General features: G+C 41.4%; 1 protein-coding gene across 7 annotated transcripts in view; it reads right to left on the reverse strand.

The window, feature by feature from the left end:
- The window catches only part of RUNX1T1 (RUNX1 partner transcriptional co-repressor 1), a 134,806-nt gene that overhangs the window by 73,123 nt on the left and 44,637 nt on the right, over positions 1–17,046 (reverse strand). The window lies entirely within an intron of this gene.

Below are 17,046 nucleotides of genomic sequence, written 5' to 3' on the forward strand. Positions count from 1 at the left end.
TCTCCATGTTGATGGCATTCCCTCCATTCTCCCACTGCCAGGCTTCTGAGGGGGAGACCGAGGCTTCTGAGAGGGAGACTTGGATTTCTGAGGGGAGACCGAGGCTTCTGAGGGGGAGACCAAGGCTCCTGAAGGGGAGACCGAGGCTTCTGGGGGGTAGACCTACGCTTCCGAGGGGGAGACCTCAGGGGGTCCATCCACATCATCTCTTCCATCTACCCTGCAACTCACCACAAAGAAGCCCCAACAATGGACAGGGGTTACTGGTAACTCCCACCCTCCAGATGGCCAAATCCAAAAGGCAATCTTGACTCCTCCCAATTATTGGCCCCTCCATGGCATTTCACACTGTAGACCACACCCTCCATGAAACTTTGCCTCTGATTTTAATGACACCCAATTCTCTCCACTATCTTGGTATTCCCCAGTGTTCTCTTCAAGGCTGTCCTCTCTTTCCAATAAATATTTTCCGCCTGAGTCACTCCAAGGGTTTTAGCTATCGGAAGTGACTTTGAATCAAAATTTCCAATATATACATCTCTACCAAACAAACCTGTGATCCAGCTCCTTGCGGAATATTCCAGTCATTACATACCAGATAAACCTAGAAGTTACGCTTCAAAGTGAACTGTCTTCTCTTGATGTATTATTTCCTATTCTAGTTGATGGTACCCAGTTGCCCAAATCGAACTGCAGATCATCCTAAATACCACTGTTCCCCACCCCCGGGCCCTATAACCAACTGATCACTAGAGCCCTGTGGTTCTCTTTAGTTAGTAATTCCAGAGCCTACTGTTCCCTTCCCTCCTTCCTCCTTCCTCATTGACACAGCAGCCAGTCACCATCCTATCTCACCCAGGAGATTGCAAATTTCACCTGCTTCACCTTACCCTCCACATTGCTCCCAGGGTGATATTAACATTCAAACCCAACAGGGGCGCCTGGGTGGCTCAGCCATTAAAGTGTTTGCCTTTGGCTCAGGTCATGACCCCAGCATTTTAGGATCAAGCCCCTCATTGGGCTCCCTGCTCAGCGGGAAGCCTGCTTCTCCCTTTCCCACTCCCCCCTGCTTGTGTTCCCTCTCTCGCTGCCTCTCTCTCTGTCAAATAAATAATTAAAATCTTTAAAACAAAACAAAACAAAAACATTCAAACCCAACAATATGATTTGGCTTAGAAGTACACCGTGGCTTCCCTTTCTGCCACTCCCACCTACAGGGTAGAGGTCTACTTCTGTTACTTTCTCATGCTGTAAGTTCCAGCCATGCTGGTTCATGCCTTAGCATTTCTGCTTCACGTTCTCCCCTGTATTTGTTCTCCCCTGTGTTTTGATTATAACAAGCTTGTGATCCTTCAAGGCACAGAACAAATGTCACCTCGCCCATGAAGCTTACCCTAATTATCCCTGCTCCACATTCAAACTGGACGGAATCAATGACTCCCTTCTTTAGGCTCTACTTTGCATATATCTGTTAAGTGAATTTAGCATCATCTATTATAATTGCTGTGTTTGCAGGTGTGTGTCCATGTGTGTAGACGCTACACACACACAAAGACACACACTTCCCGTAAAAAGTAATGTCCTATTATCTCACTCCAGCATCCACACGGTGCTTAGTACACAGCTGGATCTGAATAAATGTCTGCTGTCAAACTGCTGTAGGTCAGAAACACTAGGATTTAGGACAAGATAAAGAAATCTATCGAGTTAAAAAAGAAAAAAAAAAGAGTGAGAAAGAAAATAGCAGTGCTCCATTAGACTGACTCTGCCCTGGAACCAACTGGGGATTAGGAGTTCTGGCTCTTTTGTTCTCCCAAAGCTCTGTGTTCCTTCCGCTATCATAACATAACACACATTTTATTACAGATCTTTGTAATGTGTCTTCCTGCTTGGGCGAAATACCACCACCGCTACTAATATTGGCAAAATATCTATAATAGCAGTTGTATTTCTTGAGCATTTACCAAGTGCCAGGTGCTTTGCTAAATGCTTTACATGTGATAACTCATTTAATCTTCACGATAAGCTAACACTATGGATGTTATTAATATTGCCATTCTACAGATGAAACAAAACAAAACCTTAAAAAGACGAAGCAGTGTGCCCATTGTCCCACTGCTAAGGAAGAGGATTCAGAGCCAAGGAGTGGATTTCTGGGCCCATGGCCCAGAGTACTGTACTATACACTCCCACGCTACATAACTACAAAAGTATACTGCTAATGATCCCCGCCAATCCTCCACCACCAAATATGTGCATAAAGACCACCAGGGTTCCAAGAAGACATGGGCTATGTTTGACTTCTTCGTAAACTACTTGGCACACAGTGAGTACTCAGGAAATATTTGCTGGCCCACTGGCTAGCTGAATGAAAGACTGTTTAAAACTTTGGGCTTAATGTTTTTGTCCTCCCTCCCTCCCTCCTTCCTTCCCTCCTTTTCTTTTTTTCTTTTTTCTTTTCTTTCTCTCTCTCTCCTATAAAATGAAGGTGTGGTTCTTTAAGATTTCTTTGAACTGTAAAAATTCTATGGTTTTATTACATGAAGGTAAAGTGTTCCCCGCTTAGGATATGATGAGGACACACTGGGAAGAATTCAGGCAGGTAACCAAGAGCATGGGTTGGAAATGAGCAACTTTGACTGGAATCCTAGGTCCACCTCCTAACCAGGGCAAATTCCTTCATCTCTGAACTTTTATTTCCTCACCTTAAAATATCGATGGTCCTAATAGTAGTCCACAACTGCCTCAGTAAGTGACTTTGAGGATTAAAAGAGAAAATATGGAAGTGAAGCACATATACCATGCCTAAAACAGACAGACGCACTCATACACTCCGAATCAGAGCCTCGCTGATACACTCTCACACAAAGGAGAAGGTAAGTGTCCACTCATGAAGCAAACACAGCATTCTCAAAGGAAGACTCCGTCCTATTTCATTATTTTACTGCCCCCACCTACCTTGTGGGATTCAGCATGTGTTAGAAAGAAAAGATTTAGCAAACAACTACATTTTCATTCCAATGTATAGGTTCCCTCTCTCCTTGAGTCCTTATTTCTTCATATCCAGAGAACTCAACCAGACCTCAACCTCTCCCATTTCTCATTTCTCTCACAAGAAGATGTATTTCTTATTTGTTATAATAAAAAAAAAAAAAAAAAAGATGGATGACTATGGAAGAGGAATCTTCCTAAGGAGGAATCTTACTTCGAACAAATTTGTCAGACCTCTTTGCTAGCTCATCTCCTTATAGAGCAGCCTGCCCCCTCAAAAAAAAAAAGTTTCCCCCAAAGTTAATTTTTTTCAATTTAAAAATTATTTTAAGAAAATTGGCATTCATTATCTAAGATTAGCTAAAATATCCTCAAATACCCCCAAGCCAAGTTTATGAAATCCCCGACCCAAAAAAACCATCTAGTTCTTTATCCTCGTCAAACTTCAATATTGGCAACCAAGAAAAATGTACTGAAAGGAAAACCAGCTAGGTTCTAGCAGGCTATCACAAAACTATAAGAATTTTATAAAAAGCTTCTATAATTCATTACCATCTCATAAAATTTAATAAATACACACAGATAAAATTTTAAATAAGTGAAAAGAAAAACTAGCATGACTATTTTATATTTTTATAGTAACATGGGCATAAAAGGTTATATTAAAGATGGCACACATAAAATTTTGCAGTCATATTTTCTTTAGAATTTTGAGAAGATGGTATGAGAAATCTTAATACCTTAAAGCTGAATTTATCCCAAATTTTCTAAAAATTTTTTATCAGATAATGTTTGTTTTATCCAACTGCCAATTCTTATTCTCCATGATAACAGGAGTCAGGATGGTATGAATAAATAAATAAAAACTCAGACAAAACTCATAGTAAATTACACAACTGTCTGTACTCTCAAAAATCCTTATGAACCAACATTAACCAATTTCAATTTTATGTTTTATTACTGCTCTTGCTGATTCTCTTGTGTAGAAATTAATTAGCAGCGAGATGGGCAAAAGAGAGGCAGCAGAAAAGAAAAGGTCAAAATCAATTCACTTTGAATAAACAGACTGTAACTGATAGTCCACTGTATTCACATTTTGTGAATGAGAAAACCAACGTGACTTCTGCAAGGTCTCGTAGAAAGGCCACTGTAAAGAAGTCAACGCCAGACTGGGAGCAGTGTCTACGGAAACAGTGGTTGAACAGGACCAAGAAGGCGTAAGTCTGTTGTGACCTGATCAGTCTTTTCAAGAGATGATAAGATGAACACTACGAAGAGGGGGGTTTGGTAACCAGTAAACTCTTATTCCATAGCAGGACCTCATTCTACTTCATGACCCATGTTCGCAACATACAGAGAGGCAGGCGTCGGGTAAACCTAACGCGGGTTAGATAGAATGAATGTTATTATCACTATCACTAGCATCACCACCGCTACTTCGCCAACCATTCATTCATTGGGGGCCAGCAAGTATGGGACTCTTTCCATGACTTCGTTTCATACTCAAGAGAACCAGAGGAGCAAAAACTGAGGCACACCGAGCCAGTCAAAGGAGGGCAGATGAGGAAATCCTACTCAGTTTTGTTTGACTACAAAGCCCAAATTCTTAAGCAACAGGTTATCCTCCACCTGGAAACCACACTGGTTCAAGCAAGGACACCGAGGAGTCAACTACTTCCACACTGAGGGAGCTCTATATAGGAAATAAGCAACAGGAAGTAGGGGTCTACACAGGGTATTCAGAAAGGAAAGGAGAAGGATTCACAGTTAGGAAATGTGAGTATAGCTCTGATGGTCCCTAAAAGCAATATAAGTGCTCTCTCAAAAGACAGGAGATATACAGGTCTAACGAATGGGAAGAACATAAAAGTTCATTTCAAATGGGAATGTATGCATGATCACCACAAACCATCATATAATTATAATGAAACTTCAGAGCTTTGATCAAACACCCATCGAGTATTTTCCATGTTCTCAAAATTGTCTACCCATTGTAGTCATGTACAATTTCATTTCCTCCACTTCAATTTCTATCTCAGGACTCAGCTCCTCACCCAAGCTACCATCCTACGTGTCCAACTGTCTGCAGGATGGCTCCTATGATTATAAGAGTCTGGAGCTCAACTTATCAGTGAGAGTATCCTTCCCACAAAACTTCTTCTTCCTGACTTCCTTAGCTCCGCGGAGGCCCAGCCATCCCGCCAGTTACCCAGGCTCAAAATGTCAGCAGCACTCTTGATTCTGTTCCCTCCTATTCTCCTCAATGATAGCATGCATTTGAGGAACTGCTATGCCATACACTCCAAGTCCTTGGTGCTTTGAAATTCCTCCCATGCTGATTCAGACCATCACTGCCTCTTGCAACTTCTTCCCAACTAATCTCTACTTTCCTGCCTCTCAATCTCCATGACCATCATTATTTCAACTTTACAACCCCTGCTAGACTTCATGCTCTTTCAGGGCTGGGACTCTGTCCTCCTCTTTCCAAAACCCCTGCGGAGCTTCGCACAAAGGCTTTCCCAGAGGCAGGACCTAAATATTTTTATATTAAAATGAATCCTCTCTACTGCGTAGCCACTAAAACTCACTTACACTTTGCAAGGCCACCAAGAAGCACCACAATTCAGTGAGCTGGAGATAGGGCAGCAACTTCGTGGAAGTCAGGAATTTCAAGTGGGTCCAAGGAAATGATTGAGATAATTAAACTGGCAGGACGGTGTGACATGAGAAGTCCACACCACGGCCTCGGTTCTCCCAGAGGACACAAATATTTCATTGATGCCTTATTTCCATTCATGTATCATTTCAGACTATCTCTGCCTTGAAGGAAGAAAGGAATGACTTAAGGGCAGAGCTGACTTCTCATTCCCGAACAGACACTAGAGTAACTTTGCAACCAGCTGAACCCATTTCAAGGGTACAGGGAAGCTGACCTGACAGACCTCAGCATATGTAAGGAGGTTCTAAATTGTAGTTTACAGGAAGAGTCACAAATAATGCTCCTCTACACACACGCATGATTTACACAAAGATTTCCCTTATTACTCCAGTTTGACTATTAGCTTCCCTTCAGGAAACGCCGGTTGCTCAGCACGTCGTACCTAAAATAGGATTAAAAGCACTAAAATATAGCAGTCAGGACCCAAAGAAGACCGAGCAGGTAGCCTTGACTAGCACTGGGTCGAGCAGTGGTTAGGTTAGGGAACTCACCCTGCCACACACAAACAAAACAAAATAAAACAGAACGAAACACAAATTGGGGGGCGCCTGGGTGGCACAGTCGTTAAGCGTCTGCCTTCGGCTCGGGGCGTGATCCCGGCGTTGTGGGATCGAGCCCCACATCAGGCTCCTCCGCTATGAGCCTGCTTCTTCCTCTCCCACTCCCCCTGCTTGTGTTCCCTCTCTCGCTGTCTCTATCTCTGTCGAATAAATAAATAAAATCTTTAAAAAAAAAACGCAAATTGGATTAAATGCCAATGATAGTAAAATAAATATCCACATGATGCCTAGAGTAAAAAAAATAACAGCAATATCCATGAGGCACACTGAGGTCTCCAGCCCGAGGCACTGCTTAAATACCTCATGTGACAGCATCACACAGAGGAGAATAATGCATGTGTCCAAGGTGCTGGGCAGATGTTCTCTGGGATGAGTGTTACATCTATTCGATAGGAATATCCTTTGAATGGCCTAAAGAGCCCTCCATGATCCCCCACTCAATCTCTAGTTATCTGAGTCTCCTCTCCCAGTGTCCTTCCATCCTCACTCAGGTCCAACCCAGCCACACTGGTCTCCTTGCCACTCCTTAACGGCCCCAGGCCACACTCCAGCCTTCAGTCTCTGCCTTGATGCTCTTTCCCCCCAGACAGTCATGTGGCTCTTTTGCGTACCTCTCAAATCTCTCCATGAAAGTCCCTTCTCAGAGAGGCCCATCTCATCCACCCTAATCAAAACTACATGACCTCTTGCCTCAACAGCCCTAAGGACCCCTTTATCCCACCCAAGTTTTTCATAATTATCATCTTCTAACATACTACAGAATTCACCTGTGTTTTGTTTATCATTTACTGTCTGTTCCCATCCACCGCCACCGCCAACGCATACACTGGAAGGGAAGTTCTATGCGGACAAGGAATTATACTTGCTTCATTCACAGGCTCATCCCCAGCAGCTAGAAAAAGGTGTAGCGTATACTGAGAGCTCGATCAATACTTGCTACATGACTGATTAAAGGAACACATGAACCGCAGAGCTCTCATTAACTGAGTTACAGGGAGTCTTCTGAGACATGCATCACCCATATTACGTGAGAAACACTGTGCCAGGCACTGCTGGTAAGAAAGGAATTAAGAGACAAGAGCCTTTGCACTCAAAAAATTCGTTCAAAAATTGCCTGACAGGTTATATTAGGGTAAAGGATGCCACACCCACTCAATCTATTCAGCCACTTCCTCCAACATCTGCTACACACCTGCCTAAATGCAGTTTACAACGCAAAGGATCTGTGCTCTGAGCATCTGAGTCGTCCTTTAAGAAAAGTTCCCACATAATTCTTTCAAGTAAAACTACTGCATAAATTATTGAGGAAGACGAGAGCATAACCTGTGCACCTTCAATATGGGCTAAGTTACAAAAATGTTGCCAAATGTTTAGCTCACCAAAGGAACCAATTCAACTTCATATATTTTCAATAAACAATTAACTTCAAATGTAAACATTTACGATCAATACCGACTGCTTACATGAACATTCAATATAGTTTTTCAGACCTTTAAGGACTCCTGGTTTTGTCAAAATTTATGAGGTGTCAGTAAACAACGTCTAGGCCCTGTTCCCCTTTCCATCTTAAATTGGGGATTATGGAGACCCTGTGTGTGTACAATATGACTTTAGTATGACTGAACCTTGCCATGGATTTCAATCCCTAGAAATACTATAACCTCTGTTGTAAAGAATGTTGTAGAAGAAAGAAGCAGCAGCAGGGGAGTTGGGGGGGGGGGAGAGAAGAAGAAACAGACGGAACAAACTACACACCTAGTCTCCCGAAGGTGAGATGTTCATTTCATGTAAGTAGACTGTATACATCTTTAAACAGGTTCTAGGAAAACGAGGAGTTGCAGAGAGCTGTTCCCACTCCTGTAAACCAAATCAAAGCAAACCAAACAAAAAATAAAGGCCACACTTACAAAGTAACTGAAATTGAAAATAATCACGAAGTGGGATATTATCCAAGATATGGCCACTGTCCTCAGTAGACAAGAGAGGAGAAATCCAGCGGTGTAATCTGCAATATTGTATCATATAAGCCAAACAAATTTAAAAGAGGAGGCATGGTAAGAGGTCAGATGTGATACTTAACCACGGAGGCTCTACGTGTGAGGCCCCTGTCCTGTGAGACCCATCACAGATTAGCTCATGTATCTATCTCACCTGGCTGGCCTACCTTTCCTTTCTCCTCTCTTCCTAGAGAAAAACAAATGTAACCTCAGTATCTGCGTTCATAGCATCCTGCCGAGTGGACTCAGAAAGGCACACAGGGACCTGAACAGACCGTATCTGGGATGGCCTACAGAGGAGAGATTTTTTAGTGAGGCAACTACCTCTTCCGAATTTTCCTGAAGCTTTGCAAACCCATCACGTTGTTGCGACCCCAAATAGTGCTTAACGAAGGAAAGTGGTCCATCTGAGGAGCCAACAGCGAGCTTTCTCATTCCGAACGGTGATGCCCATCCCCAGCTTCTCCAGCTCTTCTCCTTCCCTTCTCTTTCTCTGACGTTTCAGTCTGACTACGACGGCAATAAATGTGACTCCTCTCACATAAACGCGCAGATGCTAACAGCTCTGTACACTTCTGGAGGACATGAAAAAACATTTCAAGAATCTCCTAAGTGCTGACGAAACTTGCCTGAGTTACCCACACTACCTCCTCCTCCACATTCCTTAAACATCATTTGTTTTCCTGACTATGTGGGGTGGGGGGGGATCTGAAAAAATAACAATTTACCGATTGAGGAGGAGAGAACCTCCAGTCAAAAACAAATACACAACTAGTATAGCAGGAAGCTAGTTTAAGGATTAACTCAACTAACTCACATATGCAATGAAGTTCTGTCCAAGACAAGGGTAACCTGGAAGTCTTTAGATTTTCAACCACCAGCAGCATCTGCCCCCTCCCTCTCGTCTACAGAAAGTCTGGCCAGGGAAACACTGCCTCACAGACTAAATGAGAATAGTTGAAGGTTGTTTCGTGCCATTAAGTGTATCATTCATGCAAAAACTAAGGAGCTCCTTATTTTCCCCCTTTGAGTATATTAAGAAATTCCTTTCAAATGGCTTATATCTAATAACAATATGCAACTAATTAATAAACAGTTTCTGTTTACTTTGAATTGAAACTCGTCCTAATCTCCTTCACATAACCGCAATTATCATACCAATTCAAAAGGCGATTTGGCTTAAAACTTAAAAAAAAAAAAAAGTGTGTGTGTGTGTGTGTGTACGTGCGTGTAAAGCAATTGATAGAATGTTACTTGTCAAAATGTTTCAAGTTCGCTGAGATACATCTTGGCCGAGAAGAAATTGAAAAAAAAAAAAATCCAGGTTGTTTCACTGGACGTGGATTTTGCCACCGAATTCCTTGAGTTCTCTTCCTTATATAATTCTCGATCAACAGCAACAGACTGCAGCTGCTGAACACCACTACCATAGCAATATTTTAACAGTGTTTTATTAAAAAGATAACAGTAGCAGAAAAGGATTTCCAGCAAGACGCTGCCAACTGTTTAACAATTCCTCGAAACCAGCCCAAATGTTCTATTGTGATCAGCATGTCAATGGTTGGTCAGGCATCTCTTAGGAACTGGGCACCGTGCTGGGTCTTTTAAATGAATTATCTCACTTAATTCTCACAATACCGTGGTTTTAGGTACTAATTTTCCCTTTCAACAGATGAGAAGACGTAAGCTACAAAAGGTTCAATAATGGCTCCAAGTCAAACATCAAGCAAATGGCAAGGCCAGAATCCAAGAGTTTTTCCGGTACTAACATCCATGCTCATTCCAATTCAACAGAATGCCTCCATGGATTTAAAGGATCATCTCACTCCTTCAGTAGTTATTTAGTGCCCACTAAAAGCATGACACATAGCAGCTCAAGTTATCCTTTTAAAAGATTAATTTAGATCATGTCACTTCTGATGGCTTCTAGACACAGCAAGAATAAAATCCCAACTCCTAGCAATGGCTGCCTGAACTTGGCTCAAGCTACCTTTGAAAATGCCAATCACGTTTTCACCCCAGGGCTTTTGAACTTGCTACTGCTCTGCCACGAAATCTTCAGATCACTCAATCTCAGCAAAACTCTTACCTCCTTGAAGGTGCCCTCCTTGACAATCCGATCTACGAGAGCACCCCGCCCACTCTCCCACTCACCCACCCGCCCTCCGGCCTGGTTTTTAATCTTACTTAGCCCAGCCTGGAATGATTCTGGGGATGTATCTGTTTCTTTGTTTATTGTCTGAATCCTCCCAACTAACAGACAAATGACCTGAGAGGAGGGACACCCCGGTCTCACCCACCAGTGATTCCTCAACACCTAAAACAGTGTCACACCCACCGTGTAAGCTCAGTAAACAAATATTTGTTAAACGGGTGACTGAACTCTAGGTCATGGAGACACATACATAATTAGATACAGGCCTGACCCTCAAAAAGTGTTCAGTCTGTAAGGGGACAATGACACAAATAATTCCACAAGGCAAAATGCCCTAAATGCCCTAAAAGAAATAATACAAATATTATGTGGTTTTAAAACAGAAATTTTTTTAAAAAAATCATATACCAACGTAATATTAAAAACTACTTATAATTTCCTGAAGAAAGAAAGGAGGGAGGAAGATAAATTAATGCGGGAATAGGAGAGGATACACAAACACACGCGCGCACGTACACACACACACACTCTCTCTCTCTCTCTCTCTCTCTCATGTTATTCCTCAGAGCGGAAATGCTCAGTTCAGTCACGGCTTGGAAGATATAAACATCATTGAAATTCAAAAGCAGTTCTGAAAGAGAGGATGCCTCAATTGGTATGCAAGGGATGTTTCCTCCCCCTGAATACATTATGAACTTGCAGCGTGCTAATATGCCATGCTATCATAAGCACCAGATGGGGCAGTAGGCAGTACATGTCCCATCAAACCTCAAGAAGATGTATTAATGTTCATGCTCTTTAAAAAAAAAAAAAAAAAAAAAAAAAAAAAAAAAACCTTCGCCTGTGTCCCTAGACTTCCACATTTCTTAGCATTCAGTCACTTTCTCTCAAAGCACAGTCCTCCAGGGCTGCTCCTCTTCTCCAGATGGTGCCAGGAATCATTTCAATCTATTTTATCACAGGAGGCAAAGGCCACAAAGCGTGTCAGACTACGCTTACTGAAGGCACACCAAGCACAAAAGAGAACAACAGAAGATACAGGAGACGTAAGAAATAAATCTTCTCCAGGCACTACTGATGAAACGTTTTTTAATTACGCTGAACCCTTATTTACGCGCCGCACGGAGGGGGACAAAAAGAATGCTTCCGTACGTCTAAACTTTAAAGACTACCTGATCTTATTGTGAAATTGAAGCCTACCCTAAATATTCTCTAAAGATGATCGGTCAGAGAAACTCACAAAATTGTGAATAATCAGAAGGTGGCCTCAAAATGAGGCAAGGGCATAGTAAATGGTACCTGAGTGTACTGAAATAGACTTGCTTGTTTAAAAGCAACTATCAGAACAAATATCAGAATCAGGTGAAATGCACCCTCTCAAGTATCTCAGCCAATTTAGCTGTAATGGCTGGGAATCTGAATATGCCATTAGAAACCAAGGATCTGAATAAATACATTATTTGTAATTTCTTGAATATTATTTTTTAAATACGTCATTTAAAATAAATAAATTGCCTTGATTTCCATTCATCTAGGATCTCCACTCATTTATTTATGATCACAAAGGGGTCTTTTCTCTAGAATACAGAAGGAGACATAAACTGTAATGTACAACACTGTTTCTCAAACGTGAATGTGCTTCAGAATCCTCTGAGACCTTGCTCAAAGACAACTACTGGGCCACCCCCAGAGTTTCTGATCCAGTAGGTTTGGGGTGGGGCAAAGAATGTGCATTTCCAGTAAGTTCCCAGGTGATGCTGATGGCCACTGGTCCACAAACCCTACTTTCAGAACCATTTATCTGCATCATTCTGTACCATGTTTCCAAAGTGCTCCCTTACCCTTAGAAAGTCTGGTATCTTAGGGGCGCCTGGGTGGCTCAGTCAGTTAAGCGGTTAAGCGTCTGACTCTTGATTTTGGCTCAGGTCCTGATCCCCGGCTCATGGGATGGAGCTCCCACGTGGAGCCCCACCACGGGCTCTGCAAGGGGCTCCCCGTTTGGCTCCACGCTGGGGGTGGAGCCTGCTTATGATTCCCTCTCTCTCCCACTGCCCCCCTCCCTACGCTCACTTGTGCCCCCTCTCTCTCTCTCTCAAAAAAAAAAAAAATCAGAAAGTCTGCTATCTGTGCAGAGTATCAGCAATATCCTTGTAAAAACAGACGCACTCAGTTGATAAGCTAAACTGACCCATCAATTTTTTAAAAGGCATAAATGAAGAGAAATACTTATAAAATACCTGTCAAATTAGCAAGATTATTCTTTCAAGGCATACTACATAATGACAGTCCCTGAAACTCTACAGTCCTGCCCTGTTCCTTTTAAAGGATTCAACATAAATGTTGAAACAAAAGGAAGAGGGCAAAAATATTTCAAGAAAGCTGTGTTAATGCAAGAAATTACATGTTTTTCATGAGAATACTATCTATACCATGCACTGAATGAATTATCTTAGCAATCTCTCTGGAGTCTTGGGGATAAATTTTATCAGCCTATTATATTTCTACTCATCTAAGATTATTGGTTGAAGAAAGTGCTTGGCTGAATTTCCTGTATAACCGAAAAAAATGAAAACAGTTTGTGAATATTTGTCTTTTGCTAGAATCTTACTTCTATGTCTGCTGGAGAGTGAAACCTTATACCCATCTTCCCAAACTACGTGCAAGTGCTCAGGTAAGGGGAGAGCCAATTTCCCAAAATATTGTGTACAACTGTCAAAAGCCCTCAACTTTGTTTCCAATTTCAGTATTTATGCCGGGAAGGGTGTGAGTGTTTTACGTTGTATTATACTCTTAGCAAATATGATCATGATAAATTAAGAGGTCTATAACGCATGCAATCTCAACTACTATGCAGTGAGTCACCGATACAGTTGTATGGCCAAAACATAAATGTATCATTCTTCCTTAACTCCGAAAGCAAACGCTTGATTCTTAAACACCATTTACCAGAAATTTTACAAGATTCCCTTCTTATTTTTTCCCCTCATAATTAACATGCTTTGTGCATTATTTCTTTCCTTTAAAATCTCTGTGAATCCCAGTCCACCTCTCATCCACTCACTGACTCATTAAGCAAACATTTGCTGATTGCCTACTATATGCCAAGCTCACAGGTAGCCTGGAATGGAATTATTAGAACTAAGAAATCAAGATCTTAATGTAAATGGCAGCTTTATCAAGAGGAGCTGATGATGTTTAAAACGTCTATTTTAAACAACAAAGAAGAGTATGTATCTTGGGAGACATAAAAGGTTAGACAGAATTCATCTCTCTAGCACCATTCCCTACTAAGGAACAGGAAAATCACTGGGGTGGGGGTGGGCGGGAGCCTCTGAATCACCCCACTTAAAGCCACGCACGAAAACTGCCACTTCTTAACTGAATAAACCAGGAAGGGCTTTTCTTAAGCATGCGCTTTATTATTTTCCCTCACCATTCTAAGTTTGGTTATCTCTTTCAAGGTGAGCAAATTACTGGAATGGGTAAAAGGGTGAAAGGGTGGGCAGATGACAGAAAGACCGGAGAGAAAATCCCATCAAATGTAGACAAAACTCATCGAGCACAATAGTGCAGAGCCCTTTTGTGTGGCTCAAACCTTCCCCACCCCCCCATCCCCCCGCCTTTTTAGGTCCAGAGAGAACCACTGTCTGCCTTTAATAATTACTGCTCGCATGTCAACTATGCTTTTTAGGGGCACACAGCACGTTTCCAATCATTATTATCACGGTCCTTTGAAATAAAAGTCAGCAAGGCAGAATAATTGTCTCTAAGACAAAGAAAGTGAGGCTCAGACAGTCAACGGACTTGTTCCTGGTTATGTCACTACTCGGAGGAACCCCAATTCACACCCAGGAGTTGGCATCCTCCATACCCTGTGCCTTTTGAGAGATGACCTGATAAAACACAACACAGTAAATGTTTACAACAGAAACCCAAGTTGTAAAGCCAAAGACAAAACGTGTTCAGAACAAATGGAGCAAGAACACAGCTGAGTATGAAGACCATGGCCATCCAAAATGATTGCCAATAAAGACAAAAATGTTAAACCGGCAAACAGAAGCAACTTTGTGGCTTAGAGAGGTACTCTTCTACTCTCCGGAACACACTCCGAAGTGGGTGAATTCTCCAAGAGGTTTTGGTGAAAGGCATATTTACATCACACTGATATGGTAACAAATTCTTTACTCCCAGAATGTGAGTAAAATGTAAATGAAGATGAAAAACAAACAGAAAGACATTCCTTTATGTAGCAAATAGCTAAATAATAACAATGGGTAGACTCTTCCTTTCAACAAAGTTCTTCAGAGAGACTCCTAAATTGTAGAAAACAGAAAAAGTTCTGAAAGCCTGGTTACATCCACATTTAGTCATTTTTGGGGGCCACTTCGTTCTCAGCAAGCAAACACTGGTGCAGAAGAGTGTGCCTGGGTAATTGAGAAGTTGGGTTTTGCCTCGATTTCTATCACTCCGTACTGTATAAACCCATGATTAGGAATATCCTGGGAAGTCTAGAAGAAAAGAAGGTGCTTTCTAAGAACTCAAATTTTCATTTCCATTCCTTTAATATTTTCCTGTCTGTAGGCTATACAAAGACAACTAATGCTAGAGCAGAAAGGAAGAAAATAAATGTTAACAGGCCTTTCAAATGAAGCGTTCCCGTAAGTGCGGAGTAGACAGGTCCAGATATAACCATAATAAAGAGGAAACAATGCCTATCTCCCCCAGAAAGTGTCAGAATCTAGGCCCTTCCTCATTCCAGTCATACCCTTGTCAGGACACATGTTAAGCATTCCAAATTCGAGAATATAGATTTATTCGAGAATAAATCGTTACCACAGGACCCTCAAATTTTATTATGTCTTTTCCTCCCAATAACCCGGCAATCGTTAAAGCCAACAACAAGTCCAGAGGAAGGCAGTGAAGTTAAATCATGCCAGGTTCAAGTGTAAAATAATGATACGCTCAGAAGCACAGCAACTGTCCTCAAAGTTCCAAATAACTACACACGCCATCAAAATCAACCCAGATTATTAAGAGTGGTCTGTTTATTTTGACAAACTCTTTAAGACTCTTGTTAAAGCTGTAAACACATAATAAAGATACCCTGTAATATGCCTTCTTGCTAAAGAGCATTTCTGCCCCATCTAATTACATAGCTCTTAAGGCCAAACTCTTCACAGTATCATGTTCTCATCAGTACTTTTCAAAATGATATTCTTGTATGAGCAGCAAGTACACTGTATGATGTTAATAAACCACACAGAATTAAAAGAATCCCTCTAATAAAGCGAGTCCTTTCACAGACTACACTTATCGCTCAGCCTTTAAAAAAAGAAATGTGGGAAGTAGAAATGAAAGCTTCTAGAGAAAGCATCCCACAATTTTTTAAATCAACTGCTTCTTTTTAGAGAGGGAGGGGCATTATGAAGAAAGGTATCTGCTTTCCTACAATATCCTTGTCTTCTGGAATCCCTGTGTCTGCATGCCCAGAACCTATCTGGGGCAGAATCATGGGTACCCAACAGTCTTGCTAACAAGAGATCTTTTTTTTTTTTTTTAAACCAGACAATGTTGGTGAACAAAGCAATTTGGTTTGCCAATGTGCTGACTATATCATTTACTTTCCAATTTTCTACTTATCCGAAACACTGGAAAATCATCTATCTGAGGTTGCGATCAACAGAAGATAGCCAGGATTACCACATTCCCAAAGCCTAAAAAAGGTGCTGTTTTAGTTAGCCCATACAGCTTTGACAGGGAATAAATCTATGATTTCTATTAGACTTTTCAAAATAATGACATTAGCCCCCTGATGCCTCTTACTCTCACTGCACTCTTTCAAGGGGAGTAGGCATACACAGAGAAGCAACTGGCATCCTAACCTGTTTTATCCAAGATCATTCTTGATGATTAAGGGTAACGCTTTTCCATTTTTATTTTTTAGCAAAAAGAACAATTCTACTTCAAATTCAAACATTCCCCTTTAAATGTTTCCATTGAGTTTGCGCTACAAAATATCCTCTTCTTCAAGCCACAACATCCTCACCCCTCCTCAAAAAAGAAAAAGGAACCCCAAAATCAGACGAACCAGAGAATCCTTCCCTGCCATTTAACTATATCTATGTGTCCTTGGGCAAAAAGCTTAATTTACCTGATCTTCTGGTTTCAAATAGATCACGTGGCCACAGAACCCATTTGCAGAATGGTAGTGAGAGGTAGGAAGTCTAGAAAGTGCCTAGCCCGGGGCCTGGCATGTGCAGGCTTTCAATAATAGGCCATTCTTACTATAGCATCAGAGATTTATTCCATTCGGAGATGGCAGTTATATATTCCCTTTGAGATTAAGAGGATTTCCTGATTCCTTTGATTGGAACTCTATGGGTTGAAAAACATAATTAAGCTAGACATTCTCAGAAAGTACATTTACATTAATATTAATTAATGCAAACAGCTGTTTGAGAAAGCCAGCCAGATAAACCTGCTTCTTGGTCAGGTGTGAAATCCTATTGTTCTCAAGTTATGAGTCATTTAAGTTAATGACTTATTCCGCTAGATACAGTTAGCTACCCAAGAACCGCAACTGTACACAAAGAAATCGCTTTCGAGAAATACTATACCCACTCT

Source organism: Ursus arctos, unplaced genomic scaffold (assembly GCF_023065955.2).
Source record: "Ursus arctos isolate Adak ecotype North America unplaced genomic scaffold, UrsArc2.0 scaffold_6, whole genome shotgun sequence".
NCBI classification, from domain to species: Eukaryota; Metazoa; Chordata; class Mammalia; order Carnivora; family Ursidae; genus Ursus; species Ursus arctos.